Source organism: Scleropages formosus, chromosome 23 (genome assembly GCF_900964775.1).
Source record: "Scleropages formosus chromosome 23, fSclFor1.1, whole genome shotgun sequence".
NCBI classification, from domain to species: Eukaryota; Metazoa; Chordata; class Actinopteri; order Osteoglossiformes; family Osteoglossidae; genus Scleropages; species Scleropages formosus.
Genome location: NC_041828.1, coordinates 3,589,595 through 3,608,040, shown reverse-complemented (window position 1 = coordinate 3,608,040; position 18,446 = coordinate 3,589,595). Strand labels below are relative to the sequence as shown.

General features: G+C 49.2%; 1 protein-coding gene across 2 annotated transcripts in view; it reads right to left on the bottom strand.

Annotated features, from left to right (window-relative positions):
* Positions 1-16,704, bottom strand: part of fam49al (family with sequence similarity 49 member A, like) — a 30,069-nt gene extending 13,365 nt beyond the window's left edge. The window contains exons 1-2 of one of the 2 annotated variants that reach the window (XM_018759918.2): positions 16,497-16,704; positions 4,195-4,285 (exon numbers count right to left, since the gene is read on the bottom strand). The gene's annotated coding sequence lies outside the window, so the exon portion shown is untranslated. Of the gene's footprint in view, positions 1-4,194; positions 4,286-16,496 lie in introns of those variants that run through there. The other variant, XM_029248321.1, reaches the window with a different exon arrangement.
* Between the last annotated feature and the right edge of the window lie 1,742 nt (positions 16,705-18,446).

Genomic DNA, 18,446 nt, shown 5'->3' with positions numbered 1-18,446 from the left:
GATCCTTGAGCCAGATGGAGCTAGATGGCCCACACCTGCATTGGGATACCAGCATCGTCTATTGGTGAGGGCAAAGGCATATCAGTGTTCTGTAAACAAGTTATTAAATACACTCCTGTCTCATTACGGGTCAAACATTAGACTGCCCTCACTCATAAAACAATTAACCCAGTATATCTTGGGAATGGTTGCTGGCATACTCCCAGTGAGAGACAAGGAAAAAATGGCCTAGTCGCAGAACAGAACGAACTCCAGTGGGTTGGAGGGCACCGTGGGCTGTCGAGGCAGTCTTGTGAAAACCCGTTTCTGTTTGGAATGCTACAAATGAGACCATGAAAAGGGACCCTGTGCAGGACAAGGACAAGCCTGCTGAGACAAGCCACCTCAGTAACGCCAGATGCCGGGGTGCACATTTGTTAGGGACCCATGGGAGGGGGCAGATCTTTTACCCTCTTTTTAGTCTCTGAGGGGGCAGCTGGCGGTAAAAAAGGGCCCTTTTGACACGAAACTGTAGATGTCAACAGTACAGTGACTCTACTCACTGCTTTCTGAAGGCCATTGTATTGTGCAGTGGTGCAGCAGTTAAAAAAACTGGTCTTGTAGTTGTTATTCTATTGCAGAGCCAGTTTATTATTGAGCATTTATACACGGTGACTTCCGCTTTCCTCCAATCAAACAGCTGCATTCACTGGAGAAACGGGATGAAATACTTGGCATGAAGATACTACAGCATGGGTTCTCTTGGGACTTAAATGGGCAGCCTTCAAACTAGAATTCCTTAACTGTTCCACTACTTTCTGGCCAAGAAAGCGATTTCCATCGGAAGAAAAATCCCGCTGTAACTTTAGGGAAACGTGTCAAATGTTCAGCTGCAAGCCTTGGATCGGAAGTGTACGTTAAAGAGATGAATAATGCAGTGGAGCCCGTTGCAGGTACTGGACGGGTGAGCGGTGGTGATGCACAGGCTCTTAGTGTCCTGTTGTATGTCTTTAAAATGCTGATCCTTCCTTCAGTAAAACCTGCCCAGTTCAGGTTCCCATCGCTTGTGGAGCATTTTGGGCAAGAACTGTGTTCTACCCCTGAGACTCGCCTGCTCGACGCATCTCCTCTAACAAGTGCCAGTGCCTCCATTACTGTAACAGCTTCAAATGTGTCTAAGTGTTGGCGATGATACTTTAGTATGACTATATTTTAGACGTCCTGCTTTGGTGTAAAGAGTCAATCAATTTGTCTGAATGCCTACAAAGAGCTCCTTTTACAAGTCTTTCACCGTGACGATATGAGCAGGTTTTGCTTACTGCAACACACAGAATGGGACAAAGCACCTCTTGGGAGCGATTAAAAAGATGGAATTCTGGGTAATGGTACCCCTCGGTGTAGGACTTTTGGCACGACATCAGAGGACGGTAAGGCACAGGGTGTCGTGGCAGCACGCGGGAAAAGGCAGAGCAAGAGCCAGTTTTGAGGAAACGAGTGTGTTACTGTTCCAGAAACTAGTGTAACTGAGCCATGTTGTAGGATCTGAGAACATGTGATCATAGAATCTGTCACAAGGTGAGCCTTTTTTGTACCTTTAACGGAAATACGATGGAAAAATTATAACAGCTTATGAAAAATAACCTGCTTTGTAAAGAGATGGAATTTGATGTTATAAATAATACAATAATAACATCTAGGTAATAATAGTAATAGTGATGAGTAATAATATGGGGCAGAGACTGAGTGCACATTGCAGAAGAAGAAATACATTAAATAAAGCGTACGTGTGACGAAGGCATGAGCTGCGATGGGGCTGAAGGTGACGTAATAATTTAGGAGTTTTCTCAAGCTCTCCGGATGGTCTCCGCTGTTAGGTACATTGAGAAAGTTGCTCATATAGAGCAGGAAGAAAGACAATCACTCTCCAGTGTTCGTTTAGCTACGTACCGCAGGGTATAAAACCAAATTACTCCAAACAGGAGAACCTGGGAATGATTACAGTTTTAAACGTGCTGAAACTCGGGTAAAACCGAATGCTGGAATTCTTTCGAGTGACATATGTGCAGACTCAGCTGTGCCGTTTCTCTGTGACTCTGCATCCCTTCTCTCTCTCTCTCTCTCTCTCTCTCTCTCTCTCTCTCTCTCTCTCTCTCTCTCTCTCTCTCCCTCTCTTTATTTTCCCGCTTCACCGTTTCTGTCTCTGGACTCGCTCTCCAAAGGCAGAAGTTGTGGTACCGGCGGAGCGTGGCGAATGAAGGGGAGTCATTTTGAATTGCGCTCTCAGAAGGAGAAGAGGAAGCTCAGCGATCACCGAAAGGAAGTTACTCGCAAAAGAGAAGTGTCAAAGAGCGCAGTGCCAGCACTCTGCACTTGCCTTCACAGGCTCAACTTATCAGCATCAAGCCCCAGTGACATTTCCTAAAATCACAAGAGCCGAGTTAAGTGGAGGTAAAATGCCGGCTAATGCACAGGTATCTCCAAAGATAAATTATCGATACCGTTGCGAATTGAAAACTTGAAAAAGCTGAAGATGCACCGTAGCGAACAGGCTCTCCGCTCGCTGCATTTTTCACATCTTCTGAGGGAGATGTCACGGACAGTGTGTCGGTCGCCTGGCAACCAGCTGAGGAGCCGCGTCTGGTTGGACCACATGGGGCTCCGGCTGGTGCCGGCGGCAGAGAGCACGCCGGTCCCCACAGCGCAATTGAAACTCTAGCAGAGCCACACCGAACGGGTGGCATCCCAGTGGGTCTAAATGTGTAACAGATACGTGTTCGGATGGAACTGGGTTTACGGTATCAAAATGCCTACAGCCCTTCCCTCGTGTTGCTTTGTTCAGCGTGAAGGCTCGTGCGCCCAGGCTTCCATCAGAGCACCGCTACGGTAGCTCCAGCCCCACTCTTCGCCATCTGCCATACCTTCTTTCCAAGCCTCTGAGAACTCTTACCGCCCTTGTATTGATCTCACTGCCAGCGTGAGGCACGAGCAGCCTAAGACGTGCGCACGTGTGACTCGGCTATTGGTAACAACAACACGGCGGCACGACAGCGCTACGGACAAATTCAAAGCGATGGTAGCCCCCCCGACCTCCGCTCCCTTTACCGCTGTGTAACGACAACGAGGCGTTGTCCAGTGCGCTCCCTCCTCCTTTCTCTTGGCTCTCTTCTCTCTTGCCCAGTGCCGTTATTGGCGGCAGCCGCTTGTCGTGGAGTGGCTCGGGTGCTGGCGGCGGTGCTGGACTCCACACCCCTGCCCTTGTTCGTCGCCGTACCCTCCGTTCCCGTCTTCCCCACGGGGACCACAGAGCTCCTGCGAGTCCCCCGTGCCGAAGCTCTCGACTCTAAACTCTCCGCACTTCTCCTTTTCAGTGTTCTATTTCTGAAGAAGCTTCTTTTTTCTTACCGTTGCCTTCGCTGGGGATTTTTTAGGCGCTGTGTTTTGAGAGGGGAGAGCACGAGGGCCCGGGTTCACGTTGCCTACGCTAGCTCTCTTTCCTCCTCGGTGCCTTCTTATGGTGAAAGGGCCCTCTCACCCTTGCGAGTTCCGCAAAAAGAGAACAACACCAGAAAAAAAAAAAAGAGTAATGTCAGCTCCCACTTCTCACTTTCATTTCTCATAAATGGTAGAATGCACGTTAAGTCCGTGGGGCGGACCTGGGGGGGGGCTCCGTTTGTCCGACCGTCCTGTTCGCCAGAGACCTTCACCACTTTCCAGAAGTTCCCCGACATGAAATGAACAGCGCATGAAAGTGGCATGAATAAGGAAGCGAAGCTCACGGTTGCAGTTTCACTGTTAGTTGATGAGTCTCCTCGGGACATAGAAGGATCCACTGGTGGTGGTGCTGGAGGCCATACCCCTGCCCCCTGACTCATTTCCCAACCACCTATCCCTCTTCTCCTCCAGGCCGAGGAAGAGCCACGACCGAGCACTGGCCTAGCTGATGCTCACGGCCCTCTCGGTTCTCTGGCAAGATGAGGGCTGAGGCAGCGCCAACTCGGAGAGCGATTCAGACATCGTGAACTTTCCAGTGAGTGTAATACCTCCAGTCCTTGCTTTCCAACTCCGCCCTAAAATATGTATGACTTTAAAACGAGTGGCATGTGCCTACGGGTCTTGTTTGCATTGTGGTGCTCCTCAACTGTGCATGCTGTACCTGTTACCATGGAGCTGCTTCACGAAGCTGCGGAAGTTGCAGAAGACGGTGGGCTTAGTTACCTTGCTTGCGATATTCCTGACAGGAGCACTTCACTGCATCAACTGGGGCTGTTTGTTTGCTCACACAGTCACAGCATGAGCTCCGGACAACCTGGGCGGGAGAGAGAAAGAGACAGTAGAGGGGTGAGTCTAAAATTAGCGGTCCTTGCTGCAGATAGCCTGGCCAAATTCCTCCCCGACTGACAGGATTCCTGATCCCTCCTTAGTGATTGAGAAAAAAGCCCGTGCACTTCCTGTGGCTCCAGTGCCACTGCAAGACCTGTGCCCTGCCGCACATCCGGCTCAAGCCCCCGTACGGAGCTCATGCCCCCAAGCTGCAGCACCTGCAAGGTCTGTGACCCCTGGTGTATGTTGTGCTCTGGGTGGGATCCTGGAACTGCAGTAGGATGGCTGGCAGTGCTGACTGCCCTCTCTGTGGAAGTCCTTTCCAGTGACCCCCTGTCCATGCTTGATCACAGCCCAGCGCCACGCAAATGTGTTTTTAAACATAATGGCTCCTTATAGGGGGCGGGGGATGAGATGAGTGCTTGGCGAGGCTTGGTGCAGGGCTGCATGAACTTCGCATCACTGCTTCCTCCTGCTGACCAGACAGCTGATTTACTGCTCTGAACCACAAAGGGGACTTACTGCGGCGAGCGGAAGCAAGCCCCTGCTGAAGAGTCGACCGGGTGGGAAACAGCCTCGGCATTCGTGAAATTCCCGCCCGTTTGTTGCTGCCTGGATTGGATTTTTCACATGAATGTTGCATCATTGACAACTAGTCTTTTCCAAGCCTTTAGTACTGATGAATAGTGACCTAGGTGTGTTCCTGCATGGCTTGGTTGGAGTCCCGATGGCCAGGGGAGAAGAGAAGAGAAGAGAAGACCAGGCTAAACAGGAGACTAAACAAAACCAACTTCCCTCATTTCTGCTAAAAACACAGAAGGAAAAGAACCCTCTTTAACCTTAAGTGTCTCAAATAGCCACCAACGCACCTTTACCCATTCGGATAAAAGTGTCTTTTACAAAATAGTTTTGTTTTTTGCCGTTGGGATTCAAAGCAGAAACATTTAGGTCAGAACTCTTCATTGTTAAACCTCATTTTCCATCATTTCATTTATACACTGCTAATTTATTCTGCTTTCTTAAATCAGAAAGCCTTCATAATAATTCCAACCCCCAGTGAAATTGTTGAGATGTGGATTAAGTTTTGGGAAAGCCCAAGGCCATAGCATTCACTATAAGCAGTATATTGTACTGACGGTCAAATAAGTGCTTGTATGTTGGATCATAATTCTTGATGTGTCATGAAATATTAATGTTTAAACACAATTATTTCTTTCACTTTGTCCAACCATAGAAACGAGGAGCAGTTCTTGCCTACAAACATCTCTTGTACTACAGAACGGAGATCAGTAGGTCCTCCTGTTGCCATGGCAACAAGATGCCCTATGTGCATAAGATGTTCTTGCTGCAGTGGAAACCATGGTCTGCTCCTGGGAGACAATCATTCAGAAATACTGCCGCCTGCTCCTTTTGTTTGGGAGAAATCCGATTTGCGTGTGACGGTTTCGACTGGATGTCAGCGTTTCATGTGCTAAGCAGAGACAAACGGAGGAGCAGTATGCAAAATGAAAGGAACACAGAGAGGTGTCATATGCTAGTGCAGAGGAACGTAAGGAAGGGCTGTGCGTGAAAAGAGAACAACGTGAGAAGGTGCTGATTGCAAACGGAGAAGAACATGAGGAGGTGCTCTGTATAGCTGTACTGATGAACATCAAATCTGCTCCCCTGTTCTGATATCGTCCAGCTTGCATCAGTAGCAGCAGAGCAGGGTTGACGCCATGACCTCGCTACATTTGTGTCATGGGATCAGGATGCTGCTAGTTCAAGACCAGAGGAAGCCCCTCGTATCCTTTAGCAAGGTTCTTGTGAGCACTTTCAGTATTGCTTTAGATACCATTGGTGTTAAAATATTTCACATATTCTATCAATACGTGATTGATAAAGGTCACTTCAGGCCTTCAGTCAGTTTTGACAGATGTCCACAAAGCGCTGTGCCAACCTTCTGTGGGTGGCAATCCTAAAACCTGCAGTATTTTCTGGCCAAGGGATCTAGATGAACAATGATTTCCCATCACTGCATTGATCCCTTTGCAGTGCTTTCAGGACGCTGACCCAGCGCATTGGACCACTGTGGCGGTCAGGACACCACAGGCACGGTGGGGACATAGGGGTGAGTCGGCAAAGCTCGCTTTCTCCCCAGCACCTGCACAGATTCCTCCTTCATCTCAGGTTGGGATCAAATTGTAAGAAATTTAGCAGAAGTACCGAAAGACACACCGTCTCAGTACGGATCCAGTACATTTACATTTATTCATTTAGCGGATGCTTCTCTCCAGAGCAATTTACAGTGTTAAGATGCCTACATCTATTTACCTATTTATACACCACAAGGTAATATGCACATACAAGGTAATCTTACTGGAGTGATTTAGGATAATTACCTTGCTCAAGGCTACTGTAGCAGCAGGTGAGATTTAAACTGACAACATTCAGATCCAGGGGCTCTAACCACTACTCTATCAGTTCCCCTAAGAGAACAGTCCCAGAATGATCACAGTTCCAGGTTCGACTGTAATCTGTAGCCTGCCGTACATGTATGTGTAGCCGTTGCGCCCTCTAACGCTGTTACATTTTCATATAGGCGGGTGTACCTCAGAGTTCAGTTCTCGGGCCTCAGGTAATTTTCTGTCACAATGGCATGCATTTAAAAATGTTGGGAGTGTGTAAATTATGTGGCCCCATACCTCAATATGCTCGGTCCTTTTATGCCGCGCACTGCTGTGTCACAAACATCCCCTTCAAACCCAACTCTGGACACGGTTCCCATGTCAACAGGCCAAAACTGGCTTGTGGTGGTGGTTTTGTTTGCGCACCAGTCCTACTTTGAGGTTTAAAAGAGAGCGTGAATAAATGCAGACTCCTGGGTGTTGAAGAGGCTAGTCTTAAAAATGAAACAGAACGCCCTAAAAACGATTATCTTTTTTCCACTAAAAACGGAAAACGCAGAGGGAGATGTGCGGCCCCTCAGAGCAGGAAGGCAATTCACGATGACTGCAGGAGAGGTCACTCTTTCTTGGACGATGATCGCACTCTCCTCTCATTACTCCTGGTCAGTGAATAGGACTTGCTGAGGAAAGGCGACAGAGACATGTCTCTCTCTTTCCCTACATCGTTTGCTGTAAGGCACGTGGTGCAGTTAACGCAGCTGACCCTGTGCGCGAGGTGCGACGATTTTGTTGGACGCCTTAAATGGGCTTAAATTGAATTGCTTCGGGGAAAAATATTAAGAAATATCCATGGAATTCCTTTAGATAAGTAGTAACCAAAGCATATAAATTATTTCATACTTGAATTCCAGATGTTTTCATAAAAGACAAGCTACTGTGGACAAAAGCGTCTGCCGACGAGTTAAATGATGCAAACGATGTGAAATAATGTTTACCAAACCCCCCGATCCTTTTGCCGACTGTGGCGAACGCAGCGCATCATAGCCTCCCGCAGCGAGGTTTTCCGTGGTTCCCACAGAGACGGCACCATCCGCCCCTGACAAAGACCTCACTGAAGACCTCGCTGCTCACACAAACTGAGGGTGTGACGGTTGCTGTCGGATTGCAGATCTGTGGCAAATACAAAGGTGCACCATGACCCCCCCCCCACCCTCAGGCATGGAAAGAGCTGAGCTAGAACGAAAAGCCATGTGAGGGGGGCATAATCAAGGAAGAACACCCTCCCCCACCACTGCTGCCTCCTTGCGTAGAAGGACAGGAGCTCGCCGTCAGTTGCATTGTGTAAGCCTCGACGGTTAAAGACACTAGCTCACGTTTTCCACATGCTCCTTATTCTCAGCATCCTTTGTGCTTTGAATTGGATGTCTCACTTTAACTCATTGAATGAAGAAAAAAAAACTAAAACTTCAAGGGCTTTGAACTGAGGATCTCACCAGGCTTTATTTTGATTCAGTATTTATTTATCGGTGAATATGTTTTTTCTGCATATAAAAGGGAAAGTTAACCCAGGAAAATGTGCCGTTCTGAAGTACCCTGATAGACGGATTTAATTTTATTGGACTTGAATAAATCTTCACACATTACTACTTTGTTAAAAACAGTTTTTTTTTCCCCATTTCTATTTGGTGTTGGTAGCAAGTTTTATATATGACGAAGGAAATTGATGTTACACAAACGCTTTGGTCTTAAAGAGCCCCAATCAACGTATCTACCCGGAAGAGATATAGTAAAAAGTACCCAGCTCTACAAATGGGTAAATCACTGCAAGTAGCGTAATACTGTAGTGGTTTTGGAGCAAAGCATCAGATAAATGAATAAATAGCTAAATAATTAAAGTTCCTCTTCCTCGCCACAAACCTCCAGTGAGCAGCCCTGGCCGCTAGACCCTTCGCTGTAGATGTTTATATGAGATTGCCAAGGGCTGGACATTAAGTGGCTCATTGGCAGATCATTCAGTGTCATCCTTGATTAATTTAGGAGTCTGGCACAGAGGGCCAAAATAGCCAACATAAAGTGGAATGTGAAGCTCTGAAGTGCAGCGGTATGGGCCATGGGGTTGGAAGGATGATGCCCCTTGAGTTTTTTGGTAGAACATGGGCCTGAGAGGGCAGGAATGTGTTTGGTGCCGATTGGTCACAAATGCACCACCACTCCTGATAAAGTAGAACTGCTGGAAGCCCACCTTCCCTTAGCCTGGTCTGTGGACTTAATGGGTTGCAAGTCCTGGCTGTACGCCCCCTGCTAAACACCGCCAGCTGTGCACCTGTACCTGACGTGGCAAAGAAGCTTAGAGGTGTTTTATGTAGAAATTTCACACACAGAGAGACAAATCTGGGTGTCAGTTTAAAATGTGCAATATAAAATGATCTTGTGTCAGTTGATTGAGGTCCTCTCTACTGATTCTGGTAATCTAAATGTACATCTCTTTGAAAGAGATGAAACTACCCATAATCCTCTGTACCTACTCAGGGTTACTAATTTAGGCTACGACTGCATGCCTACGTGCTACAGTAACCACAAAGTATGACAAAACAAGTTATCATCACTAGCCTAAATATCACAGTGACCACAACAAAACTGCTCTGTACTGATCAAATTCATCACCGTTTTGCTGTGAAGTAACTGCAGAAGGGCAGGAGGTGCCACTTGCAGTCTTTGGCCCGATGGCACTAAACCATAAAATCGTGCCCTGTGCTGATGATTTGTTTTATTGCCCTCCATGCATGTTTCACATGGACCTCTGTGAGGACCGAACCTCTCGCAAATGGTCTCTTGAGTTCACTCAAACCCCTACACCACCTACTGATGCTCTGTGTTAGCATTAGCCAACTCCTTGGCTCGAATTTTGTCAATTACGGGGAATTTAAATGGGCTCTCGCTCCCTGTCTCTATCTCACTTGCTCTCGTCTCTCCTGCTCTGTGTCTGTGTGCAGCCTCTGCTCGGTACGAGCCACTTTCTTTGCTAGGCAACCACTAACTACTTGTATATGATTATGCACCGGATGGCAGAAAACGCAAAGACAGCAGTGCGGTAGAGAAGTCCGAGGCTGTGGCTATGGAGACGTTGATAGACGTAGACTGCTGAAGGATTGATGAACAGTTTGTGGATGGATTAATAGACAGAGCCTTGATGGAGTGATGGACAGACTCGCGATGCTGTAAAAAACAGCGAGAGACTATGGAAGGATTGACACACAGTTTGTGGGTGGATTGATAGAGCGACTGTCAAAGGACTGATAGAGACTGTGGAAGGACTGATTGACAGAGTCTCTAAACGGTAAAACAGACTGACAGAAACTGTGGAGGGATTGATAGAGACTGTGGGTGGAATGATAGAAACTCCGGAGAGAATAACAGACAAGACTACCAACGGATCGCCGGAGAGAGACTCTCGTTGGGTTGTAGGAACCCTTGATGGTGTAATAGACATGCAATGGATGCGCCGATATGCAGGGGCTCGGAATGGATGGGATGACGAGTGACAGACGGAGAACGGTAGCAAACAGATTAAATGAATGTGAATGAACTGAGAAACATGTCGACTGACAGGGACCGGATGGACAGAGACTACTAGTCGGACGGACATCCAAAGAGGGACTTGCACTCTAGATCAGGTGAGAGGCGGATGGAACAGAACTCCCGGGATCTGTCTGAAGATGTCACTTATGGCTCTTTCTTTGCACAATAGGACAACAGTCATTACTGGTTACTGCTGAACGTTGACGAAGCTCAAAATCCATTACCTGCATCAGAATCGTACCTGTCACCGCACACGTCAAAAAGAGTCGTCCAAATTCTTTGAGATGCAAGACTGGAATTTCTGCTGTAATATTTCAAAATGTTTAGGCAAAAAAAAAAACGGCAGGTAAAAATGATGATTTGAGGTGGTCACAGTGGAGTTGAAAGGAAGTTAATAAATTGTTACGCCCCCAGCAAACCTCAGTAAATGAAGTTTTACATATTAATAACAGTTGTCTTATTGCTGTAGCAACGACACCTTCCTCTCAAAATGAGTGTTAGCGGGTCCCCTTGAAATAAAGGCCCAATCTGCGACTCTATGGAACAGTTCTTGTGGGTGGAAAAAAGTAGCTGTCGTGTGGTGGCTTCATGAGGCCGGACCCCCATCAGCAGTCACTTTGCAGGTGTCGAGCTGTCCGGCGCCTCTCTCCAAATCCAAAATCATGAAATCGCAAGCTCCTCTTTCAAAATCACAAATCCATCTGGCGATTTTGCAAAGCCCACCTTACAAAATCACAAGCCCATCTTACAAAGTCACAAATACGTCCCGCGCCCAAACAGCAAAATTAGGACTGTTCTGCAAACACATCGCACAAATCCAAGAATCTGAAAAGCCGCTCAGTGAATTCTGTAAATCCGTAAGCCCGTCTGGAGATGCCCGTGACAAATTCCCGGGCAACATGCATCCCATCCTACGTGATCCTCTCCGATGACCAAAAACGCGATCGAAAAACTGATCAGCACTTCTCAATGGCAAACATTTCCTGCCACACCTTGTATAAGAATCCAAATGTGATAATTTTTAAGAACTTTACTGTATTATCACACACTCATCATCTGAAACCGCTTGTCCCATTCGGGGTCGCGGGGAGCCGGAGCCTAACTCGACAACACAGAGCGAAGGGCAGGAGGGGGAGGGGACACACCCAGGACGGGACGCCAGTCCATCGCAAGGCACCCCAAGCAGGACTCAAACCCCAGACCCACTGGAGAGCAGGACCCGGTCCAACCCATTGTGCTACCGCGCCCGCTTTACTGTATAATGTGATTATGAAAAAAAATTTGTCATGGTCTGCAAAAATCCTCAAATCTAAAGTCCCTCTATCTTCTTACACTGCAGTATAAAATTCAATATAATATTAAAATATTGCTCAGTTTAATATTAATATATACTCTGTTTTGACTCTCAACAGTATTAAAATTTGAATCAGCACTTGGTGGTAAAAGTCACTCATTGCAGTTATGGCAAGCAGGTTGGAAGGATCAATAACTCTTTCAAGTTTCCAGTCATTGCGAATCCTGGAATCACCGATGGCTCTTTAATTTCAAAAGGCAGAGCAGTTAAATAGTGACGATTGAAGCGCTCGTCTCTGTTCTAGCTGCATCCAGAGAAAAATACGAGGCCTGAGAAATTTAAAAGACCGGGAGATAAATATGAATGTTTCAAATAGATATTTCATATGTTTGAGAATAATGATGCATGTAGATAGATACATACATGAAGAATTTTATTAAACCCGAAGGAAATCGATTAATTCGTTTGCATCATTATTATTTTCAAATAATAATATAAAAATAATATACGTTTTAAGGGGGTTAATGAGCTGTTTGGTATGGATTTGAGAGAGGGGGAATTAAGTCATGGGGTAATGGACCCCAGATAGGTGTTAGAGTGCCTTAAGGACTATTAAACTGACTTATTTTCTGAAACACTTGAATAATCAATACATTTTTAAGGTCTTTTGTTAATCCAAAAAATTCATACACCCTTCATACCTTACAGTTCCCACTATGATTCATTTGTGCGTCTCATTGTTTACTGATGTAATTGCGGTAACTCAGGTGCAGTGGACGCTGTCCTCCTCTGGTTCCCAGGCCAAACCTCCAAGATGGACAGTGCTATGTAGGACACAAGCGGCTCCACGAACCAGGAGGGAGTGTGGTGCGACTCTACGATCGGTGACTTCGGACCGCTCAGCCCCGAGGTCCAGGACTCCTGCCCTCCTTGAGTGCGGTAAGTAAGGTCCCACGGAGGACCAGCAGACACAAGGGCCGGATAAAGCCGAACACGTGCTATTTGAGCGTGTGTATCGTGTGTGCTGCTCAGGTGAAAAACGACTCCTCAGTCTCCGGTGGCGTTGGGCAGCCAGGCATTGGATTTCGTTTATCCTTCACATTCTACATTCATTTTCATAGCCCTCTTTATTCTACCCCCTTCTTTAAGCTCCAACCGCACAGAGGAGGCACACCTGAGGCAGCCTGAGTGCATGAGTGTGATGCCTGGCTTTTTTACATTTGGCCCACTGCACACGGCACCCCCCCACCCCCCCGATCGCAGCGAATGAAGCCATCAGCGCTGACAGCATGGTCCAGGCTGCGTGGGCTCTTATTCCCTAGGTGCACCGTGGCCGAGGGCCCGGGGTAGGACAGGTGTTCGTGAGCAGACTGGGGGTTGGAAAGTCTAACAAGACAAACCAGGGGGTGGTGACGATGTGGGGCGGGGAGAACCTCGGCAGACGAACCCAACTCGCCCTGCCGGTGGGGTACACAGCACTCGCTCTGCGGGGCATATGAGCAAAGGAGGGGTCGGGCTGATGCTCGTGGATGTGGATTCGCCGATGAACGGTTTTCAATGCCGTGAAGAAGCCGCTCAACGTGAAAATGAATAAACAGCGCTGCATAATGCTCTGGAAAGATGCATAATTTGAACTGTATCAGTAAAAGTATCCGCAGGTACCTGTAGCAAGAGGGGAACCGTACAGCTCTGAATGGCAGTCGACAACTGGAATGACTTGAGAAGAGTAACCAGCCTCAGTTGAGCCGGAAATAGGGTGTGTGCAGTTGTAAGCTACGTAAGGCCCTCTGGATAAAAAGATGAAAAGCATCTGCTGTTAAGCAAAGCAGTAATACGGATGGAACCACCGCTGGACCCTTGAGGAGGGTTCTTAGCGCGGATAGTTTCGCAAATAGCTGAGCTGTAAAAATGGTGAGCCATGTAAGCCACTCTGAGAAAGGTATACTGTATAATATAATAAATAATGTAATGAGAAGAGGCTGCTGTGGCCGTCGTGACACCACACGGAGCAGCACATCGAGGAGCAGGAGCGTCGAGCAGACGCAGGCGTCGTCTCAACGCGAGATGAGCGATGCGCAGCTTCGCGCCGAGATCGGTGCTCGGAGTTGCGTCGCTTGTGCAGCACAAAACCTGAATGGACGCATAAAAAAACCGGTCCAGTTATTGCCGTGCACTGGCATCTGGCAGATAAAGGAAAAAAAAAAATCATCTTTGCTCAGTAACTCATGGATCAAGTCGAGTCTTAATGTATGGATGTAGAAAAGGGCACAAGAAAGACCTCAAGCGCTGGAGGCTCCGTTCTCTGGTGGATCTCCACGAAGATGCAGAGACCTCTCACACCCTTCTGTTGTTTTCCTCCTTTAAGGGAATTCTGGGGTCGCTCGTGATCTGCATCGCCCCCCTGACCTACTCCCTGCAGCTTTCGGGAGGGGGGGTTTACTGAAAGGAGAGGGGAGACCGCCCCCCTCTGCCCACCCAGCCCATCCCCCACCTTCAGGCTGGACCCCCTGGGCTTGTCTCAAGGTTACCACAACCATTTCCCACCACCCCCGATCGTAATGGGAGGGAGCAGAACTACCCTTCGTATAGAGCGTAAAGACCCCCCCCAGTCCCTCGACAGTCGAATTAGTGAAAAATCTTTACGGATGGCTGTCAAAGCAGAAGGAGTCGAGGGGATTGAGAGCAGAGCGTCGGAGGTGGGCTCCACACACAATGAAAACAGAAAGAGGGGCACGGGGATGGGGGGGGGGTGGTTGAAAAGGGGTGAAGCACAGAAAATCGTCAGACATCTTCTACCCCAACACAGAAAAACACACACGTCTATAAGCTCCAGAACCCAGACCCACCCCAAACATACACACACACACACACACACCCTCAGTGAGAAAAGAACCGTAGATGTGATGGTACACACACCATGGCAATGTCTTTGCGGAGTGTGTGTGTGTTTGAACCTGTGTCCTGATTACCCCCTGCAGGGTATCCCAGCACTGATGAATCCCTTTGGATGTGCTGTTCTGGACTTGGATTAAAGGAGAAATCAGTGCAAAGGAGAAATTTAAAAAAAAAGAAAGAAAAATGGTGGGACTTAAAGGAACCTCTTGTCTCTACTGTTGTAAAAAGAGCAGGTAGCCTGTTTGCGCGAGCGATGATCCCTTCAGTGCACGATCACCTTAATAGGACAGGGTTGTGACAAGATGCCCTTCGTGGTTGGGGGGGTGGTGGTGATGACAATGGGAAAACGAGCGTCGGAGGGACGGACAGACCGGGGTTGGCGGTGGGGGATGTTTCCATGGGCCAACGGAAAGATTTGGGGTGAGAAACCCGCATCATCCGGAACGACCAATGGGAGGCTTCCTTCAAAATGTTCAAAGGGCGTGTCCTAGCAACAGAGCGGCGCATACATTTTCACCCCCGCCGTCAATTTTCCCAGCACAAATTTAAGCAAATCGCAAGACATCAAAGCCCGTTTTCATGTTCCAGTCTTTTCCTGTAGGAAATGGGTGTCAAAATATAACACGTCCTCCTTTCTTCCAGCACGGGTCGAATGCATTCATCAAACATTTGTAAAATGACACATTCATAAAACGCTGCCCACGAATGCAACCCCAGCCTTTCGTTCAGAGAGTTGTGCAATGAAGACGTTTAATGAGCAGGGATGAAACGATCCGGCGATGAAGGACTTGAGGATCAGAAACCGGACTGGGGGGTCACGGCAGCCCACACGTGAACGTCCCGTTTTCCGAAACCCCGTGAATGGCACGGCCGCGCGGAAACCTGACGGTCGAAACGAAGCGGGTTCGACGTTCGGCGCTCGCTGTCTGCGGACGCATCCCGTCCGTCTCGATGAGATGATGAGACACACACGGGAAATCCAGCTCTCTCTTTGAGGATGTGCCGCTCATTTCCCTTCCATGTGGGACGAGAATAAAAGGCTTGGGGTGCCACCAAAGTGCTGTATTCCTCCATTCATTCTTTCACTGCCCCCATGGCATTCCCCCCCCCCCCCCCCCCCCCTTTCTCTTTGACCTGCATCCAGCCTCCCTACTGGTTACGCGTGCATATTAAAGCTATTGTTTTTCATCTGGTTGCCAGCGGACACACACGCACAGAGTGACACACACACACACGCGCATCAGCTCCCAGGACACAGGATCCAGGTAACCAAATGGGGGGTAAATGACATTTCCGCAGCAGATGCTCGCTGGCCGTCGGATCACACCCGGGGCTGCGGGGTAGGGAACAAGCGATTCCTCGGGACACGGATGGGTGCGTGACGTTCACAAGTCGGAGAGGTGTGCGCACACAACCCGAGAAATAAGGGGTGGAAAAAAACGTCCAAACTGTGTGTCAGACTGAGCGTTTCGGTATTGAACAAGCTGTATAAAAAGGTGTGTATTTTTGCCCGCGTGTGTGTGTATATAGATAGGAAAAGACACATGTTCATGGATGAATTCACCCTCCTCCATTCATGTTTCTGCTCTGGCGATGGCACAGTTTGCATCCATGCGGCAGTACCTGCACCAGCCCTGACCGTCTATGGGCTGCGAGGGATGTGCGGCATGCAGATTCTCTCTACAGCACGAGCACACTGCGGACAGCGCCGTAACGCGCCTCTGTGTGCACGTGTGTGAGCGCGCGCCTCTGCGTGCGTGCTGCTGGAATGCGCTGCAGAGGGAGCGACGAGCCTCAGCTGTCCGGGCTGCCGGCTGCCCTCTGCCCTCCCTCCCTTCCTCCCTCCCTCCCTCGGCACCGCCGTCTCCCTGAGCCCTCGGCCAACCGCCGCCCCGGGCAGCCCGCGCGGGTCAGCCGTCACCTCGCCGCGTGCAAGCGCTCGCTCTGCCTGCCCGCGCCGGAGGAATGAACGCGATGGAGGCGGATGCGGGAAGGAGATCTCGCAGCGAGGCGGAGGCAGGAGGCACCGGCGGTGCGCTTACCGGGTGAACGAGCAACGGCGAGGAGACAGGGTCCCGCTCCTCCTGCGGCCGCTGCGAAGTGGGAGGAACCCAAGGAGAAGTGCGCTGGCAGACGAGAAGAAGCAGACCCCCTCCCTCCTTTCCCAGAAGGAGATCTTGCTGGAGGAGCTTCTGCAGCAGTCTGTCCAAGTGACCCCCGATGGCGGCGGACTGCTCCCACACCGGCACCTGCTACTGCCGCACGCTGCGGTCCCGCCCCGCGGATCCTTCTGTGGCCGTCGTCCGCACGCTCGCCACCTCGCTCGCGCGCCCTCTCTCCCACTGCGTGTGTGTGCGTGTGTGTGTCTGTATGCTGGGGACAGAGCCTGCCTAGCATCTGTCCTTCTGTGTGAAACACAACCCCGACTCTCTCTCTCTCTCTCTCTCTTTCTCTTGCTCACTCACCCGCCCGTTCTCAGTCACTCTCTGTCTCACTCTCTCTCCTTTCTGCCGTCTTCTCTCTCGCCCCCATAAAGACCCCCGCCAGCTCCCCCGTTTGCCACCCCTCCCCCGAACTAACATCTGACTTCTCCAGTGAGCTCAGTGATCTGGGGGTGCTGGTGGGCTGGGGGGGGCCTGCAAAAGTTGGGGGCTTCTACTAGCCTTTCTTGTGTCATGGACAGTGTCTCTGATGAACGCTGGGGTGGGTGTTTCATGATGCTTCCCTAACGTACCGTTAAAAGTACCACGTTTGCCCACGGACCCTGTTGGTGCTGGGGTTCGATGTAGCTGCTGCCAGGCGGCTGGTCTCCTTCGTCTCCATGTGGGCTGTTCCCGGAGCGAAGCTTGGCTATAATCCTGATGAGGGCCCCTCTGCATCTTTGTCTTGTGTGTGTGTGTGTGTGTTGGGAGGGGTGCGAGGTGCTGGAAGCTGTGAAAGACCCTTGTGTTTGGGATGTGTACACGCGGGTTACACTAATTGTACAGGCTCATGTCACAGCTTTGTGTCGTATTAAATGGAAACGCCTGTGGGATTTCCGCCAACATTCGAAGCCGTGCACGTAATACCTCGCACGCAGCGGCAAAACGATTTCATTTGCAGTAAAAAGGAGACCGGTGAAGAACACCGCTCTGTGAAGCCGGCAGGTTCGAGGGAAGGGTTTTGCTCTCGGACGCGCGGCGCGATAACAAAACCAGCAGCCATCCGTTTATAAACACGGGGCCCTTTACACTTTCCACCAACACCTTTTTTAGACTAGATGGACTTCCTGAGCGACGCTGGCGGCTGTAGCAGAACCAGTTTCGAGAGCAAAAGAGTATCATTCTAATAAAAGCTTTCCTGTCTGCTGCAAGACAAATGCCTCTTGTTAAGTGTCTGTTTGCCAGTAGTTTCACTTCCTTTCAATGCGCACAACGCCACACCAAAACGGCGGGCTCTGTATCAGTTGCACACGTATATATATTTTTTAAATTTGCTCGTTTTTAGAAGTTATTTGCGGCTCTACTCGCATGCTGTTCGAAAACCTGGCCTTGGAGCGCACCGCAGTAAGCCGGGTTGTGGCCTGTTTTTCTCGGTCATAATAAAACACAGTTTTTCCCCTGCCACGGTCTTATATTTGTGCAGCTGACACTGGACAAAAGCAGGGATGCTGAGAGAAACCAAGTGAAATGAAACTGAATTGCATCTCTCATCAACATTTTGAACTGTGAATTTGAGCTGTTGAGATCTTATTGTTGCAAGAAGGCTGTTGGGGACTCAAAGGACTACGTATCCCAGGATGCACCGGGAACATTCAGTGCGACAGACTGAAGCAGTCGCTTGGGATAAGAGGATGGCGTGGCCTTTTGCTAATGTTCTCAGTGGAGTGGCTAGTTACCAGGTGGCAGGGAACAGCGAGAAGGATGGCGCACCTCTCCACTGCTAAATCATGTTGTGGAGTTATCTGCACTTTGTGTAATTGGGAAAATATGATGATATCCATGTTTACTCCC